General features: G+C 42.6%; 1 protein-coding gene across 6 annotated transcripts in view; it reads right to left on the minus strand.

Moving 5' to 3' along the window:
* Window positions 1–5,641, minus strand: part of STAMBPL1 (STAM binding protein like 1) — a 45,066-nt gene extending 39,425 nt beyond the window's left edge. For 2 of the 6 annotated variants that reach the window (XM_059899385.1, XM_059899386.1), the window contains exon 1: window positions 5,258–5,637. The gene's annotated coding sequence lies outside the window, so the exon portion shown is untranslated. Of the gene's footprint in view, window positions 1–4,077; window positions 4,139–4,993; window positions 5,076–5,257 lie in introns of those variants that run through there. The other 4 variants (XM_059899388.1, XM_059899387.1, XM_059899389.1 and 1 more) reach the window with 4 other exon arrangements.
* Window positions 5,642–6,000: the final 359 nt, after the last annotated feature.

A 6,000-nucleotide genomic window follows, 5' to 3' on the forward strand; every position in this document is an offset into this window, starting at 1 on the left:
GTTGCTACAGCAGTCTTCCCACCTATAGTTAAAATCTGGCCTCTCTCTTTTTTTTTTTTTTTAAATTGAGGTATAGTCAAAGTATAACATAATGTTAATGGCAGGTCCAATAATAAAAATGTCTGGCCTTTTATAATTAGACGTAATTATGTCAAGTCAAAGAACAGCTAAAATTTACTCTGCTTTTACTCTATAAAATATTCTGAATAAAAATGGTTATGAAATGTCATCATAACTTCACCATGGCTTCTGAATGGGAGATATATAAGACTCTGAGAGTGTGGACAAAGGTGGATGGCATAGAAGTTTTTCAGAATACTGATACCTTTCCAATAATACAATGTACACATACTCATTTGTAACATCTCTCTTCTCCAGTGATTCTTTACATCTAACGTAAATGTCTCCCTAACACAATGCGTTATACAGTATGTATTATATTACACATAATATGTAGTATAATGTATATATTTTATAATACATACCTTATATATAATGTATACATTATATTATGTATACACGACATACACTGTATAAAATGCATCTAATATATATTATATAGTTAAATAATATTACATCACACAATATATATAAAACATATAATGTATATATTATACATTATATTAGGGAGACATATCCTGCTGCCTCCAGCGAAGGATCACTAGGTACAAGGAAAGATATTACAAATGATTATAATATGTATTGCATATGTCAACTGTTAGACAAAAACAAAAAATAACCTATTTTTAAAGCATATGTGAAAACACAAATTGGACCCCTTCTTAAAGTATTTAATGAAACACATTTACAAAATACCAAAACATCAAGGAAAAATAGCCAAAATTTTGTACAATAATTGGGTACTAATTCTATATAGGAGATGACAAACTCTGCAGTGGAAATGACTGGAGGCCCGGATCTCATTAGGACAAGCCCCCACTTTTCTCTCCCCAGTCAGCGTCCCCAGCACCTGGCATGTGATCAGGGATACACACAAGTTAGGAAAGCAAACACCGGAGTCAAGATTGTCTGGGTTTGATGCCCAGCTCTATCACTCTATCCCAGCCTATGACGCTGAGTGATTTACCTAGCCTTTTTGTGCCTCAATTTTTTAATCTGCAAAATGGCACCTATTCCATAAGGTTGTCTTATGAATTAATAACAATAGTAACAACTAATACATGTAGCAGTTAACCTTGTGCCAGACACTTCTCAGTACTTTTCATTTATACCTATTTATTCATTTAATCTTTCCCCAAACCTTATGAGACAGAAACTAATATCCCAATTGAAAGATGAAGAAACTGAAGCTCAGAGAAGTTAGTAACTTACCCAAGGACCCACAACTCGTAAATGGCAAAAAGAATTCACGTTCCTAACCACTCCATCATCCTTGAGATAACAAATGTAAAGGCTGAGTACAGTGCCTGGCATATAGCACATGTTTAATAACTAATATTTATTAATAAGTATTTGTCAAACGTTTGCAAGATTCTGAGGTTACACCAGGGCTCGGCAGGAAAGAATGCTGTGATCAACTGGTGAGGTGTCCCGTGGATGTGGAATACGTGTGTGATCACACTATGCCCCAGGTTTACGATTCCTCTTCCACATAAAACAAAGAATCCTGATGTCTGGCTGTCTGAAGTTTTCCCTTCTTCATCTCAGTGTCTCTGGGATCTTATGTCAGGCTGTCATTATCTGACATCAGATTTCACCTCCACTCTCTCCTTCTGTTAACCCACTCGCTCCCCACCCAACTGCCAAAGTGCTCTTCCCAAAAGATGCTTTCATACGTACTCCTTTCAAGGAACCTACCTTGAATTGGCTACTTTATCTAAATCAAAATTCCACCCCCTTGCTTTCAAGGGCCTTAATAAGACATGGAAGGAACATGCCTTTAACTCTAGTTCAAGTGCTCAGGTGCCTACTTATCAAATGAATACTTGATAAGAATGGCCATGTTTCATTATGCAGAGAATAGCAGTAGTGTTTGTGTTACTTCACAACAGTAATAAGCAATTTTTAAATTTTATTTATTTCTTTTGGACACAGCCCAACAGGAAAACATTTTTAAATGTTTAAGGATCTCACTTGATTTTTATTCAGGATGAAACAAGCTTGATTGGAGGACAAAAAGGGAAGAATATCAGAGAAAAATCTGCATTATTATATGCACCATAATGTTAATATCCAGACAAATTTCAGTCAGCTTTCTAATCGTTCATCCTGAAATTAGATCATGAATCATAGGGTAAACCTCCAATGACTGGGGACGGAAAGTCAGAACTATTTAAAAAAAAAAAAAAAAAAAGGAAGGCATAACACTCTTCATATTCAAGATCACACAATGCACTCATTTCCAAGAGTATTTTGAAAGGCTAGCTAGAGCTAATCAAAACATATGAATTACTGGTGCTTATATCAAGGGGCTGCTTTTAATAAATATGAGTTACTAAGTAGCCAGTGGTCTGAATTAATGTCTGTAAGCCAACCACATCAATGGACAAACATAACATGGATTTAATTTAAAATTTAGAAAGAAAATCAAATATGAACTTTGAAGACATAGCAATTTGCCAAATGTTTAACTGGCTTTTCTACTCAACATGAGGAGATGAAGGATTGTACTAGAAGTTCATCTAATTTGCTTAGAAATGCAACTAATTTCTGACAAAAGGCATATCCAGATGTAGCTACATCTAGATCATTCCTGAGTTGAACATTACGATGTCAACTCAGGATTTCTGAATGTACACTCAACACATCCAACTGGACAATTCACATGTTCAGATAGCTGAAATAAGCAAGTCAGTAAGTACCAATACAGTGTTTTTTTTCTTTGTTTGGTTTTGTTTTGTTTTAGCGGGATCGTTATTGTTCCTTCAGTTGAGGAAGTTGGTCTTAGTTGACTATATCAATTGGCTCCAATTTAATGAAACGTTTGATGATTCATATAAAGTTATGGCTAAAAATAATCAATACTAGAAGAGGTGATGTAGTAAGGTTGGGAAGATTCTAGAATTGGTATTCATTTAACAAATATTTAATGGGCAGCTGACATCCATTAGCCCTCAGGGGTAGAGAACTGACTCTCATATTTTCAAGGATGACCATGAGTCATTTCTCATAGTTTCAATTGAAGTTACTCCTAAATCTTTCACAGGGGGGAGAAAAAAATGCTAGGATTAGACAGAATCACAAATCCAGTGGTTTATAAGTGTGTCTAATTGGTAAATGTATCCTCCCTGAAGGCACCTGGCATTTTCTGGGCAGCATCTACTATTTCTTCTACCCCTCAGATCCTGAGCAAGCACTACCAGGTTTTTCTTCTCTATAAAAGGCAACCTCGCTCTCTGGATTGTAGCTGTAAGTAGGCTTGGGAAGAGTCCTTGAAGGAGGAATGTGATCGAACTGTGTTAAGACCTTTGTGCCAAAAGTAAACAGAGGTAACTATTACTAACAATTCTTTATTTTTTATCAGTCCTTCTCAGAAGCCAATCACCAAAACAGTCTCCCCTCCAGGAAATAATCTCTCTGCTGAGGACACCCTTGGGACCACGATGCTCCCATTTCTCCCTCCAAGCCTTTCAATGGGAATGAGTGCTATCAAACAGAGCAAAAGTACGCAAGAAACTGGCCCTGAAGACCACAATATGGGTAAAGGACTTGGATTCTCTGCCTGCTGATTTAAATGGTGCTTATGTTACAAAAGAGTGTAAGAAAACAAGTTTCTTCTTAAAATTCCCAAGAACCAGCTAATACATAAATTACAGGTGAAGTAGTATATTCAAGAGCCGATTCCCAAGAGGCAAGCAAATTGCTGCATATACGCTTGAACAGAAAACAAGCAGCCTGTCCATTTTCCAGGGAGATTCTAATAACATTTCATGCCTTTGAATGAAGATGTAATGGAGCAAACGGTAAACAAGAGGAACCTACTTCCCAGTGCCTTCCCAAAGGTATTGACTCAGTATTAAAAAGAAACATAGATATTTACAGTGTAGCTATAAAATGTCTACAATAATAGAGTCACAGAGTACATTTTTTATACATATATATTTTAAAACAGAGTACCTTTTTGAAGTTCAATTTAGCATCCATCCCACAAACATAAGACTGCCAACTGAAACAAGGTCTGGAAAAGCATAGAAGATAGTGGCTTAAACTCTGTGTAAAACAACCATAGAAAATTACTCCCCAAAACTTGAAACAGAAAATCAAACATTCACGTGTAATTGAACTGCTGGAACAAATCTGCCATATTGACCTTGACAGGGCCTTGAATCATGAGATCATAAATCAGCATCCTGGTGATATCCATTATAAACTTAGAAATGCCTTAAAGCCTAGGACTTCATTTTATTCTCAGTGATTAGCAGGATGTTTGGAAAGCACTGGGCTCTCTGGGGCTTACTTTGAAAGATTCAAAGATTCAAACACCGATTTCCAGAAAGCCACCCCCAAGACACCCAGACACTTAAGATTTTCTTCAATCCTCTCGATCAGGTTCTGTTTCCCGAATTACTTATTGTTTATTTATTTATTTTTAAATTTCAGTAATTACAGCACCTTAGGCTCTTGGCTATCAGCGGTGTGGGTTGTTTCAGAGAGTTCTGGAAAATTATGTTTTAGTGACATTCCACTTCTCTGTGCATTTCATTAAAGGCTCTCCGTTAAGGCTTATAAATTATTCAGGTGAGGGAAAATGCCTTATGAGTGGCTCATAAACGGCGTAACAGTAAGCATCATCTAGAAAGGCATGACACACGGTCCTGCAAGGACGCCTGTTTTTCCAACTGCCGCCCCGTCCCTCCCCACACCACGCACCCCCAAAGACACTGCGGGGGTCTCTCTGAACGCCGACACCATCTCCGAGGCCGCGCCCCAAGCCTAAACCAGAAACACCCGCGTGGAGGTAGATCACTGCCGGCGTCCCACCCTGCCCCCAGGAGCCACAGCTTCCTGCTTTCCCCATCAAGGTGAAACTAACCCCTCGGAGCCCGCTGCGGGGCGGACAGAGGCAACGCAGGCGGAGGCAGCCGACCGCAGGACTGGCAGGAAGGAAGTGAGCGGCCGCAAAGCGCATTTTCCTCCCGCGGAGCAAGCCCGGGACAGAACGTCGCCAGCGGAAGAGGGGCCGGCGCGCGCCAGGCCACCGGGCACACGCGCCCGGCGTGCACACTCGCCTGTGCCGGTGCGCGCTCACACTCACACACACACACACACACACACGCACGCGAGCGCGCCTACTCACCACCAGCCCCTGATGTCCGGAGCCCGCGTGGGATGGCGACTGCAACGGCTGTCCCCGCGCCTGCCGTGTGGCCTTGGCATCCGTCTGGCCGCTGCAGCCCGGGCCGCGGTGGCTTTTGCTGGAAGGCACTGCAGTAGGGTGATAGGGCACCCAGCGAGCAGGCGCCCGCTCCCTTCACTCTGCCGACCCTCCTCCGCTTCTCTGCGGACTGACGGAGCTTTGCTACCTTCGCCCGTTTGGCTTCCGTGCGTTCCTCTCCTCCCCCTCCCCTTCGCGGCCGTAGCTCCCCAGCGCCCAGCGCAGAGAGCTCCCTCGAAAACCCACGCGCAGGCCTGGCGATCCCGAGCCTGCAGCAGCCGTCCCTGATGCCGCCGCCGCCGCCGCCGCCGCCGCAGGAAAATAAACTGTCACTGCGATGGTCCCGGCCTCCTCTGCCCCGGCCCCTGGGTGCCGCCTCCGCCTCTGCCTCCGCCCCTTCCTCGGCGGCGGCCTCCCGCGTTCCGCAGAAAACGCTCGCGGGTGGAAGCAGGTCCCCGCGGTTCGGCCTAGAGCGAATGTGAAACAATCGGGTGCGACTTTCTCTTCTGAAACCCTGCCCGTCCCCTTCTCAGCCCAGAACCACCTGAACTCTCATTTCGCTCCACCATCAGTTTCACTGAGGTGGACCAGAGTGGGTGCCTTTCAAGTGTACACGTGAGGTGGTACAGCTGGATTTGACCGTGAACTCGCATCGCAGTCAGAGG

Source organism: Balaenoptera ricei, chromosome 16, assembly GCF_028023285.1.
Source record: "Balaenoptera ricei isolate mBalRic1 chromosome 16, mBalRic1.hap2, whole genome shotgun sequence".
In the NCBI taxonomy this organism is placed as follows: Eukaryota; Metazoa; Chordata; class Mammalia; order Artiodactyla; family Balaenopteridae; genus Balaenoptera; species Balaenoptera ricei.